The sequence below is a fragment of the Canis lupus genome, chromosome 8, assembly GCF_003254725.2.
Source record: "Canis lupus dingo isolate Sandy chromosome 8, ASM325472v2, whole genome shotgun sequence".
Classification (NCBI taxonomy): Eukaryota; Metazoa; Chordata; class Mammalia; order Carnivora; family Canidae; genus Canis; species Canis lupus.
Genome location: NC_064250.1, coordinates 22,068,689 through 22,081,179, shown reverse-complemented (window position 1 = coordinate 22,081,179; position 12,491 = coordinate 22,068,689). Strand labels below are relative to the sequence as shown.

At 36.9% G+C, this 12,491-nt stretch overlaps 1 protein-coding gene and 2 long non-coding RNA genes across 25 annotated transcripts in view; 2 read left to right on the top strand and 1 right to left on the bottom strand.

Annotated features, from left to right (window-relative positions):
• The window catches only part of LOC112657337 (uncharacterized), a 301,844-nt gene that overhangs the window by 132,139 nt on the left and 157,214 nt on the right, over positions 1-12,491 (top strand). The gene's annotated exons all lie outside the window — the stretch shown is intronic.
• LOC112657338 (uncharacterized) overlaps positions 1-12,491 on the bottom strand; it is a 59,753-nt gene that overhangs the window by 35,313 nt on the left and 11,949 nt on the right. The window contains exon 2 of the long non-coding RNA XR_003134958.3: positions 8,270-8,450. This is a non-coding gene — a long non-coding RNA (uncharacterized LOC112657338). The remainder of the gene's footprint in view (positions 1-8,269; positions 8,451-12,491) is intronic.
• FSCB (fibrous sheath CABYR binding protein) overlaps positions 1-12,491 on the top strand; it is a 220,716-nt gene that overhangs the window by 197,034 nt on the left and 11,191 nt on the right. The window lies entirely within an intron of this gene.

Below are 12,491 nucleotides of genomic sequence, written 5' to 3'. Positions count from 1 at the left end.
TAGGTGATATCTACTGTTTTGTTTAGTGTGACAGCAAGCATTATTTTTTATAATATTTGTACTGAAGCTTTTGGAAAGAGTTGTCTACTTGTAATTCTCTCCATTTTTCTTATCTCCTGCCATATGGCTTCAACTTAACACTCCAGTGAAAATGCTTTAGCTACATCCACCAATGGCATCCAGTTTGACAAATACAGTAGATTTTTAGTTTTTATCTGACTAGATTCTATAAACACCATTTGACACTAATCCATTTTCTACCATACTTTCTGGAAACATTATCTCTTGACTTCCATGACAACACAAATTTCTGTTTTCTGATATCCTTAGCTGTTTATTTTCAGTCATATTTTTGCCAGCCTCATCCCTCTACCTGACATTTAAATGCTTGATAAATGAGTGGGTTTAGTCTTGGCTCTATTTTCTTGTCCTTCAGGATTCTTTTCCTAAGTGATCATATCCAATCTCATGGCTTTAAATACCATACATATCCAATGAGTCTCAAATTTATGTCTTTGGTGCTGACTGCCCTTCTGAATTCTGAACCTGATATTAATCTACCTAACATCTCAACCTGGGTGTATTAGAGACATCTCAAAGTTAACGTCCAAAATTGAGCTCTGGATATTGTTGTCACCAATTGTTCCTCATTCATTTTTTCCCTTATCTCGACAAGTGGCACATCTGTCTACCAAGTTGCAAAAAACCAATGCCTAGGGATCATTCTTAGCATTTTTTCTTCTTTTTTCCTGATACTCAGCTCATCATCCATTCCAGTTGATCCTAGCTCCAAAATGCATCTATATTCTGCTTTTTTTCTCCATCTATACTTTAATCAACCTAATACTCATTTTTAGTCCTTTCTTTTTCTAGTCTTTTTTTTTTTTTTCTCTACCTGGCATTTGAATGCTTGATAACTTAGTGCTTTGTCTTAGACTCTTTCCTTAATTGGCCTCCTGGCTGATTTTCATGAGTCCATTCTTGACTGGTAGGCAGGCAAAAATTCTAAGATGACCCCAAAGTTTCCTGCTCCCTAGTCTATATATCCTGTAAAATCTTTCTTTTTGTGTTAGTAGAGTCTCTTAATATTATGGGATAGTCAGTAGTTGAAATAGAATAGTTGATTAGGTGATGTTATATGATAAAGGTGATGGGATTATTAGTCATGTTTGTATGTAAGATCTGTTGTAGCACATGGGAAAGAGATTGTTCTACTGGGTTTGAAAAATTAAATTTCCACATTGAGGGCTACATGGCTAGAACTTGAAGGCAGCCCCTTGGAGTTGAGAGTGAATTTAGCAGACAGCCAGCAAGAAAGTTGGGATGTCAGTTATATGAACACTAGGAATTAAATTTGGTTATCACTCAGTGAGCTTGGAAGAAGATCCCTAGATCAGAGGTGATCTCATTTCAGGCTGATACTGATTTAAGTGAGATCCACTGGTGAGATCTAGATCATAGGACCCTGCTAACCTATATCTTAAGATAATAAATTTATGTTGTTTTAAGATGCTATATTTAGAAAAGAAGAAATCAATACATCTCCTTTCTTTCTTGTTCCCACAATCATTTCAAACACAGGAAAGAAGAAATTTAAAACCATTTATATATTTATATGACATTTACAATGAAATAACAATTCTCTTTTATAGATTTTTTGAGGTAAAATTGACAATATATTTATAATGAACAAAAAAATATATTTAAAGCAAAGATATGATTTGATATATATATCAAAAATGAAAGTTTTCCCCAAATCAAGGTAATTAACATATCTATCATGTCAGATAGTTATTTTTAAGTTATTTTAAATATTATTTTAATTCCAGTATAGTTAACATACAGTGTTCTATTAGTTTCAGGTGTACAATAAAGCAATTCAGCAATTCCATATACTACTCAGTACTCATCATGATAAGTATATTCTTAATTCCCCTCACCTAGTTCATTCATCCGCCCCCACCCCCCCATTTCTTCTCTGGTAACCATCTGTTTGTTCTCTACAGTTAAGAGTCTGTTTTTTGGTTTGTCTCTTTCTTCCTTTTTGTTTTGTGTCTTAAATCCCACAAATGAGTGAAACCATATAGTATTTGTCTTTCTCTGAGTGGCTTACTACACTTAGCATTATACTCTTTAAATCTATCCATGTAGCTTGCATATGGCAAGTTTTCATTCTTTTTAATGGCTGAATAATATATATGTATATATTCCAAATATATCTTTTTTACCTTATTTATATGTTATATATGTAAATATGATATGCATTTCACATCTTAATGTATATATTATATATATACATACATATATATATTTCACATCTTTTTTTTATGCTTTTTATTTATTTATTTATGATAGTCACAGAGAGAGAGAGAGAGAGAGAGAGAGAGAGAGAAAGGCAGAGACATAGGCAGAGGGAGAAGCAGGCTCCATGCACCGGAAGCCCGACGTGGGATTTGATCCCGGGTCTCCAGGATTGCGCCCCGGGCCAAAGGCAGGCGCTAAACCGCTGCGCCACCCAGGGATCCCTATTTCACATCTTCTTTATCTACTCATCTATCGGTGGACACTTGGCCTGTTTCCATAATTTGGCTACTGTAAATAATACTACAGTAAACATAGGAGTGCCTATATCTTTTCAAATTACTGTTTTTGTATTCTTTGGGTAAACATTCAGTAGTGTGATTACTGGATCTTAAGGTAGTTCTCTTTTTAATATTTTGAGGAAACTCTCTCCTGTCTTCCATAGTGACTACACCAGTTGCATTACCACCAGCAGTGCATGAGGGTTCCTTTTTCTGCACATCATCACTAACACTTGTTATTTCTTGGGGTTTTGATTTTAGCCATTCTGACAGGTATGAGGTGATATCTCATTGTGGTTTTGATTTACATTTCCTTGATGATGAGTGAGATTGATCATGTTTTCATGTGCCCATTGGCCATGTGGACATTTTCTTTGGAGAAATGTCTGTTCATATTTTCTGCCCAGTCTTTCTTTAATTGGATTATCTGGGGGGTCTTTTGGGGTTAAGTTGTACAAGGTCTTTATGTATTATGGATACTAACCTTTTATTGAATACATCATTTGCAAATACCTTCTCCCATTCAGTAGGTTGTCTTTTAGTTCTCTTGTTTTTTTTCCTTTTACTGCACAGAATCTTTTTATTTCAAGGTATCCCCAATAGCTGATTGCTTTTGTTTCCCTTGCCTCAGGTGATGACATATCTAGAAAAATGTTGCTGAAAAGGTTGCTAAAAATAATTAATCAACTATATAATTGTGGACTTATTTCTGGGCTCTGTGTTTTGTTTCATTGATCTATGTGTCTGTTTTTGTGGCAGTACCATATTGTTTTGATTACTACAGCTTTATAGTATACCTTGAAATTTTGGATAGTGATGCCTCCCATTTTGTTTTTCTTTTTCAGGATTGCTTTGGGTATTTGGGGTCTTTGGTGGTTCCATCTAAGTTTAAGATCCTAAAATTTAGGTTTGTTCTAGTTCTGTGAAAAATTCTGCTGGTATTTTGATAGGAATTGCATTAAATCTGTAGAGAGCTTTGGATAGTATGGACATTTTCACAATATTGGTTCTCCCAATCCATGATCATGGTATGCCTTTCTATCTGTGTCCTCTTCAGTTTTGTTCATTAGTGTTTTATAGTTTTCAGAGTGCACCCCCTTGGTTAAGTTTATTCTTACATGTTTTATTATTTTGGTGCAACTAGTTGTAAACAGGATTGTTTTCTTAATTTCTCTTTCTGCTATTTCATTTTTCATGTTTAAAAATGCAACAGTTTCTCTATATTGATTTGTATCCTGCAACTTACTGATTTCATTTATAAGTCCTAGTAATGTTTTGGTGGACTCTTTAGGATTTTATACATATAGTATCATGTTATCTGCATGTAGTGAAAGTTTTACTTCTTCCTTACTAATTTGGATGCCTTTTATTTTCTTATATGTCTTATTTCTGTCGCTAGGTCTTCTAGCACTATTTTGAATAGAGGTCATGAGAATGGACATCCTTCTGTTGTTTCTGATCTTAGGGAAAAGCTCTAAGTTTTTTCCCATTGAGTATAATGTCAGCTGTGGGATTTTCATATAAGGCCTTTATTGTGTGGAGGTATGTTCCCTCTAAACCTTTTTGAGAGTTTTTATCATGAATAGATGTTGTACTTTGTCAAATGCTTTTTCTGCATCTACTGAAATGATCATATAACTTTTATCCTTTCTTTTATTGATATAATGTATCACAGTGATTGATTTGTGAATATTGAACCACTCTTGCATCCCAATAATACATCTCAATTGATTGTGGTGAATGTTGTGCCCAAGATTGCGAATCCGAGAAACCACCAAGGAGCCTACACCGATGCAAACACACGAGGGTTTATTTACAAGCTCGAGCTTGGGTCCAAGTATACCCACACAGCAGAGCAGGGACTTGGACCCCGAGGCTAAGAGGCGTAGCAGCTTTATAGGGGCCAGTGGCCAATGGGATTGTAACATACACAGAAAGTTGCACAGTCATGTGGGTCCACACGCAGGTGGCTGATTGAATTACATTTTACCTGATAGTATCCATTTGAACTGGCTTATTACTTTGGTCAAAATTGGCGCACAGTTTTGGCAGGCACAAGGCAGGGCTACATTGTTATGAGCCGATTTCCAATAAGGGTGTGCCCAGTGGTTTGACTAGGGGTGGGGCAGTGCCTTAAGCAATAAGCAGGTCATGTGGGGGTCATACAGGAGGTGGTTGGTATAGCACAAAATGGAATTAGTCCTACTGTGCTTGTCCAGGGGTAGGGGATTTTTGTTAAATTTCCTGGGTCCCACAGTGAATGATTTTTTAAAATGTGTTGTTGAATTTGGTTTGCTAGTATTTTGTTGAGGATTTTTGCATCTGTGTTTATCAGAGATATTCACCTATAGTTTTCTTTTATTGTGTTGTCTTTCTTTGGTTTGAGTATGAGGATAATTCTGACCTCATAGAATGAATTTGGAAGTTTTTTCCTCTTCTATTGTTTGGAAAAGTTTGAGAAGACTGAGTATTCACTCTTCTTTAAATGTTTGTTAGAATTCACCTGTGAGCCATCTGGTTCTCAACTTTTGCTTGTTTGGAGTGTTTTTGTTTTTAATTACTGATTTTATTCCACTGCTAATAGTTTGTTCAAATTTTCTGCTTCTTCCTGTTTCAGTTTTGGTAATTCATATGTTTCTAGTAATTTATCCATTTCTTCTAGGTTGTCTAGTTTTTTAGCATATAAGTTTTCATAATATTGTCTTAGAATCCTTTGTTTTTATGTGGTGTCACTTGTTTTTCCTTTTTCATTTATGATTTTGTTTGAGACCTCCCCCTCCCCCATATTGATGAGTTGTTGGGTTTATCAGTTTTGTTGGTCTTTTCAAAGAACCAGTTCCTGGTTTCATTGATCCGTTCTGTTGTTGTTGTTATCTTTTATTTATGCTCTAATCGTTATTGTTTCTTTCCTTCTGGTTTGTGGTTTTGTTTGTTGTTCTTTTCCTAGCTTCTTTATATAATGTTAGGTTGGTTTTTGAGATTTTTCTTGCTTCTTGAGGTAGGTCTGTATTGCTATAAACTTCTGTCTTAGAACTGCTTTTGCTGCATATTCATGATTTTGGATCATTGAGTTTTCATTTTATTTTCTATCCATGTAATTTTTCATTTACTCTTTGATTTCTTGGTTGATGGCATTCACTGTTTAGTAGCATGTTATTTAACCTTCATGTATTTGTCCTCTTTCCAGAGTTTTTCTTGTGATTGACTTCTAGTTTCATAGAATTGTGGTCAGAAAAAGATGCATATTATGACTTCAATCTCGTTGAATTTATTGAAACTTGTTTTGTGGCCTATTATATAATCTATTCTAAAGAACCTTCCATGTACACTTTAAAAGAATGAATCTTCTGCTCCTTTAAAATAGGATGTTTTGAATATATCTGTCAAATCCATGTGGTCCAGTGTGTTATTCATGGCACTGTTTCCTTGTTGATTTTCTGTTTGGATCATCTGTTTGTTGTTGTAAGTGGGGGATAAGAGTCCCCTACTACTGTTGTAGTACTATTGATGAGTTTCTTATGTTTGCTATTAACTGTTTTATTTGAGTACTCCTATGTTGGGTGCATAAACACTTACAATTGTTATATCCTCATTATATTGTCCCTTTTATATAGTATCTCTTGTTACAGTCTTTGCTCTGCATCACTTGCCATTAGGGAAATACAAATCAAAACCACAATGGATACCACCTCACACCAGTGAGAATGGGGAAAATTAACAAGGCAGGAAACAACAAATGTTGGAGAGGATGTGGAGAAAGGGGAACCCTCTTGCACTGTTGGTGGGAATATGAACTGGTGCAGCCACTCTGGAAAACTGTGTGGGGGTTCCTCAAAGAGTTAAAAATAGATCTGCCCTACGACCCAGCAATTGCACTGCTGGGGATTTACCCCAAAGATACAGATGCAATGAAACATCGGGACACCTGCACCCCAATGTTTATAGCAGCAATGTCCACAATAGCCAAACTGTGGAAGGAGCCTCAGTATCCATCGAAAGATAAATGGATAAAGAAGATGTGGCTTATGTATACAATGGAATATTACTCAGTCATTAGAAACGACAAAGACCCACCATTTGCTTCGATGTGGATGGAACTGGAGGGTATTATGCTGAGTGAAATAAGTCAATTGGAGAAGGACAAACATTATATGGTCTCATTCATTTGGGGAATATAAAAAATAGTGAAAGGGAAGAAAGGGGAAAGGAGAAAACATGAGTGGGAAATATCAGAAAGGGAGACAGAACATGAGACACTCCTAACTCTGGGAAACGAACAAGGAGTGGTAGAAAGGGAGATGGGCGGGGGTTGGGGGGGGACTGGGTGATCGGCACTGACAGGGGCACTTGATGGGATGAGCACTGGGTGTTATTTACATATTGCTCCCCTGGCTTTCTTTTTAACACCCAGCTGCATGATAAATATTTCTCCATTCCCTTATTTTCAATGTGCATGTCTTTAGGCCTGAAATTATCTCTTGTATATAGCACGTAAATGGGTCTTGTTTTTTTTTTTCATTTTTTAAAAAAATATTTTATTTATTTATTCATGAGAGACACAGAGAGAGAGAAAGGCAGAGACACAGGCAGAGGGAGAAGCAGGCTCCATGCAGGGAGCCTGATGTGGGACTTGATCCTGGGTCTCCAGGATCATGCCCTGGGCTGAAGGTGGTGCTAAACTGCCAAGCCACTGGGGCTGTCCCTTTTACCCTATGTCTTTTGATTGGAGTGTTTAGTCCAATTATTGGTTGTTATTGGTAAGTATGTATTTATCGCCATTTTGTTACTTTTTTGAGGTTGTCTCATACTTCTTCTCTGATCCTTTATTCTTTTGGTCTCTCCTCATGGTTTGCTGGCTTTCTTTAGTGATGTATTTGTATTCCTTTCTCTTTATTCTTTGCATATTTTTACCGTTTTTTTGATTTGTGGTTACCATTCAGTTTGTACATAACATCTACATATAGCAGTCTATATTAAACTGATGTTTGAACTTTTCTTTACTCCCCCCCACCCACGTTTTAGGTAAGTGGTGTCATACCTTTTATTTTGTGTACACCTTGATTGATTTTTACAGATATACTTACTTTTACTTGTTTTGTGCTCCCCATATTCCTGATTTATGGTTTTTCCTTTCCACTTGACCAGTCCCTTTTAACATTTCTTGTTGGGCTAATTTAGTGGTCATGAACTCTGCTGGCTTTTTTCTTTTACTTTTTTTCTTTTTCTTTTTTCTTTTTTTTTTTTTTTTTTGGTCTAGAAAACTGTTTATCTCTCTTATTCTGAAAATTGGCTTTACTGGGCAGAGTATTCTTGGCTGCACATTTTTTCCTTTCAGCACTTTAAAAATATCATGCGAAATTTTTGCCTGCAAAATTTCCTTTGAAAAGTTCACTGATAGCCTTATGGTGTTTCCCTTATATGTAACTGTGTTCTCTCATTGCTTTAAATTTTTTTTTATCATTACTTTTTTACTGTTTAAATACTATGTGTCACGGTGTAGATCTCCTTGAGTTGATATTTTTGGGAGAATTTTTGTGCCTTTTGAATGTGGATATGTTTCTCTCTCCTGATTAGAGAAGTTTTCTCTCTCTTCTTTTGGGATCCATATATACAAATGTTGTTATGCTTGATGGAGTCACTGAGTTCTCTAAATTTATTTTCACTTTGCATAAATGTATTTCTCTCACCTGCTCAGGTTGATAACTTTCCATGACTCTGTCCTCCAGGTCACAAATTTGTTTTTCTGTCTCCTCTAGTCTATTTATGTCCTCCAATTTTTCTCAAGTCCAGTGAGTTGTGGAGGCTGAGAAAAGTAAGGCCATTCCACTTAAAGTTCAGTGTTAGCACAAGAACAGCCATCACAGGCCCCTGTGAATAAGAGTTGAAATTTACATTACTTCAGTTACAGGAAGAAAACAGCTTACAGCTTAATGTCCTAGAAAGCCCCATATTAGAATAAGAACAGAGCCCAAGCCAAGGGCAGGAAGCCCCTATTAGAAAAAGAACAGAGCTCAATGCCCTTGAAAGCCCCATATCAGAATGTAAACAGAACTTGAGAAATTCCTCCACCCCTTCTGGAGGTCCCCTAGACCAGCCCTTAAAACTAAGCTGAAACCCACCTCGGGGTCCAAATCCCTGCTCCGCTGTGTCGGGTATACTTGGACCCAAGCTCGAGCTGGTAAATAGACCCTTGTGTGTTTGCATTGGTGTCAGCTTCTTGGTGGTTTCTCAGATTCGCAATCTTGGGCACAACATGAGTATCTTTATGATCATTACTTAAATTCTCTAGCAGGCATATTACTTTAATCCAATTTAATATGCTTCAGTCTCTTCTTATGGTTTTGTCTGTTCTTTCATTTGGGATGTATTTCTCTGTCTCCTCATTTTGTCTAGCCTCTGTATGTTTCTGTGTGATAGGAAAGTCTGCTATGTCTTTTGCTCTTGAAAATAATGGCCTTATGAAGAAGTGGTCCTATAGTGCCAAGCAGTGCAGTGTCCCCTGTTCAATAGAAGCGGGGCTTCAGGGATGTCTTCTATATGTGTAGTGTGCACTCTGCTCTTGTGCCTTGGCTGCTTTTTCTTTCACTCCGGTCATCTGCAGTGGCCTTCTTTGCATATTGTGGGCAGTGTTTGGTTTCTGTGGTGGTATAGTGCACCAGTCTGTGACCATCTTGGGTTTTATTTGAGTCAGACCAGGCATTTGCTAGAGATTCAGTATCACCAAACTGCATGGCATTTTCTCAGTGTTGTCCCCTGAGAAGTTTTCATTGGTAGGCAGGGCCTACAATCAGACCAATGGTCTGCCCCAGCCCCTGGCTGGGGTTGCCATTTGACTATTATGTGTGGTTATCTTCCTTCACTCCAGGGTAGGATTCACTTTGGAGTGGTTGGTGATGGTCCCTATCAGGGTAGTTTGCACACTGCTAGTTTGAATGGACTCCAGCTAAGAGCATGGTGGAGGGACTGGGCCAGCTGGAATGGAGCAGACAGTTTTAACAAGCTGTACTCCAAGCTTATGAAAGGAGACTCACTGTCTCCACCATTGCTGCTGGCACCCCTGCCACAGGGACCAAGGTCTTGCACAGTGTAGAAGACCAAGGTCCTGCATGGTTTGTGGGGCAGTAGATGCTTTGTTGGCAAGGTTTGCTTTGGTTTTCTTGGTAAGGGACTTGCAGTGTTGGGACTGAGACACATGTGACTAGAAAAGGCAGATCTGCCAAAGCCTGGGGTCAGGGGGCACGGCTTGGTGTAAAAATGTTAGGTGGTGAATGTCCGTTGTGGAGGTGGTTCCCTCAGGTGGCCATGTGCTTATGCAGGTGTAGGGGAGGGGAGGGAAATGGTGCCTGCTGGTTCCTTTGTTCCTGGAGAAGTCCCTCAGGGAACTTCCTCTCTGGATACTCCCCAGGACACACTCTGGATTTAGTAAAGGAGTTTCCCTCCTATATGCCCCAGGTGTTTTTCCAACTGTTGTTTCTGTGCTCTATCTCTGCAGGCTGTGTGTCATGCTGTCTCTTTAATAGCAGGGATTTAGTTTCCTGTCACTTTTTAGGCTTTGCCAGAGCTCAGCCAACTGATTTTTTAAATTCCAGGCTGCTGACTGTAAGAACTCAAGAAATTTAGCCCTTCTAGTTTTCAACGTCAAATGCTATGGGGATTTGTCTTGCCAAGTGGCCTTCCCAGTGTGAGGGTCTTTCTCTCTCTTCTCTGTGCCCACAGGTCCCTCCCTCCCATGCTCGGCTCATGGTCCATTTAGCTCCCCACAGCATGTCTATCTTTCCTACCCTCTTCAATGTGATTTCTTTACCTTTAGTTTGTTCTGTCCTTCTTTGAGTCATTTTCCAGGTTATTTATACTGATGTGAGTGTTATGTAGTTGTATCCCTGGGACAAGGTGAGCTTAGTGTTTTCCTACTCTGCCATCTTTGAAGAGGTCCCTAATTTTTAAATTATTTCAGGTGAGAATGCCTAAGATCTGTTCTCAGCAAATTTCATTTAAACAGTCACCATGTTTGTATCCTTTTACCACCTCTTCCCATATCCTAATCACCCAGCCCTTGATAAACACCATTCTATTCTCTTTTGTATGAGTTCAAACTTAAAAAAAAAAAATCCATATATAAACCTTGTAGTTTTTATTTTTACCTGTTTGGCTTATTTCACTCAGGGTTATGCCCTCCAGGTTTATTCATATTTCCATAAATGGCAGGATTTCCTTTTTTTTTTTTTTTTTTAAGGCCGAATAATATATACCATCACACACACAGACACACACACACGCACACACACTTTTCTTTATCATCCATACTGATGGGACACTTAACTTGTCTCCATATCATAGCTATTGTAAATAATGTTGAAATGCACATGGGAATGTAGATGTCTCTTCATGATAAAGTGATTTCATTTCCTTTGGATATATACCCAGAAATGAAATTAGTCGATTATATGATAGTTCTTTTTTTAATTTCTTGAGAAAACTCTATTATTTTCATAATGGCTGTGACAGTTCACACTCCCAGCAGTATATGAGTTCCCTTTCTCTATATCCTCACCAGCATTTATCTTTTTTTTTTTTTTTTGATAATGGACACCCTAAAACATGTGAAGTCGTACTTCATAGTGGTTTTGATTTGCATTTCCCTGATGATTAGTGTTGTTGAGAACCTTTTCATACATGTATTGACCATTTATATCTTTGGGAAAATGTCTATTCAGGTTCTTTGCTCATTTTTTCATTGTTATTGTGGGGTTTTTTTCTTTTGGCTATTGAGTTGTATTAGTTCTTTATATAATTTAGATATTAATCCCTTATCGTATAAATTGTCTGCAGATATTTTCTTCCATTCCATACGTTGCCTTTTTATTTTGTTGATTTTTTTTTTAAGCAGAAGCTTTTTAATTTGATGTAGTTCCATTTGTTCCTTTTTCCTTTCTTTGCCTTTGCTTTTAGTGTCAAATCAAGAAAAAAATCATTGGCAAACCCATGTCAAAGATCTTACATACATATATACATTTATTTATTTATTTATTTATTTATTTATTTATTTATTATTATTTATTTATTTATTTATTTATTTATAGGACTTTTATAGTTTTTCATCTTATGTTCATCTTTAATCCATTTAAAATTATTTTGTGTGTGTAATATTTGTAATATAGGAGTCTAATTTAATTATTTTCATGTGAATATCCACTTACACTTAACATCATTTATTAAAGAGACTATCCTTTGCTGATTGTGTGTTCTTGGTGCTTCTGTCAAGAATTAATTGATAATTTACTTGTGGGCTTATTTCTGGACTCTCTATTCTGTTCCATTGATTTTTTTTTGAGAGAGAGAGTAGGTGGGGAGAAGCAGAGAGAGAGGGAGAGAGAATCTTTTTTTTTGGTGGGGGGAGAATCCTAATTCCATGCTCAGTGCAAAGCCCAATGTGGGGTTGATCTCACGACCCTGAGATCATGACCGAGGTGAAATCAAGTCAGACTCTTAATAGACTGAGCTACTCAGGAACTCCTGTGTATCTGTTTTTATGCTGATACCATGTTGTTTACTATAGCTTTGTAGTAAAATTTGAATCAGGAAGAATGATGCCTCCACCTTTGTTTTTTTCAAGATTGCTTTGGCTTTCTAGGTCTTGTGTGGTTCCACATGAATTTTAAGATATTTTTTTCTATTTCTGTGAAAAAAGCTATTGGAATTTTGAAAGGAATTGTATTGGATATATAGATGGATTTGGGCAATATGGGAATTGTAACACTATTAATTCCTCAATCCATGAAAATGGACTATCTTTATTTGTGTCTTCATTTTTTTTCATCAATTTCATAATTTTCATTATTTAGATTTTTTTATCCGTTTGGTTAAACTTGTTCCTAAGTATTTATTTTTCATACTGTTATAAAAGAGGTT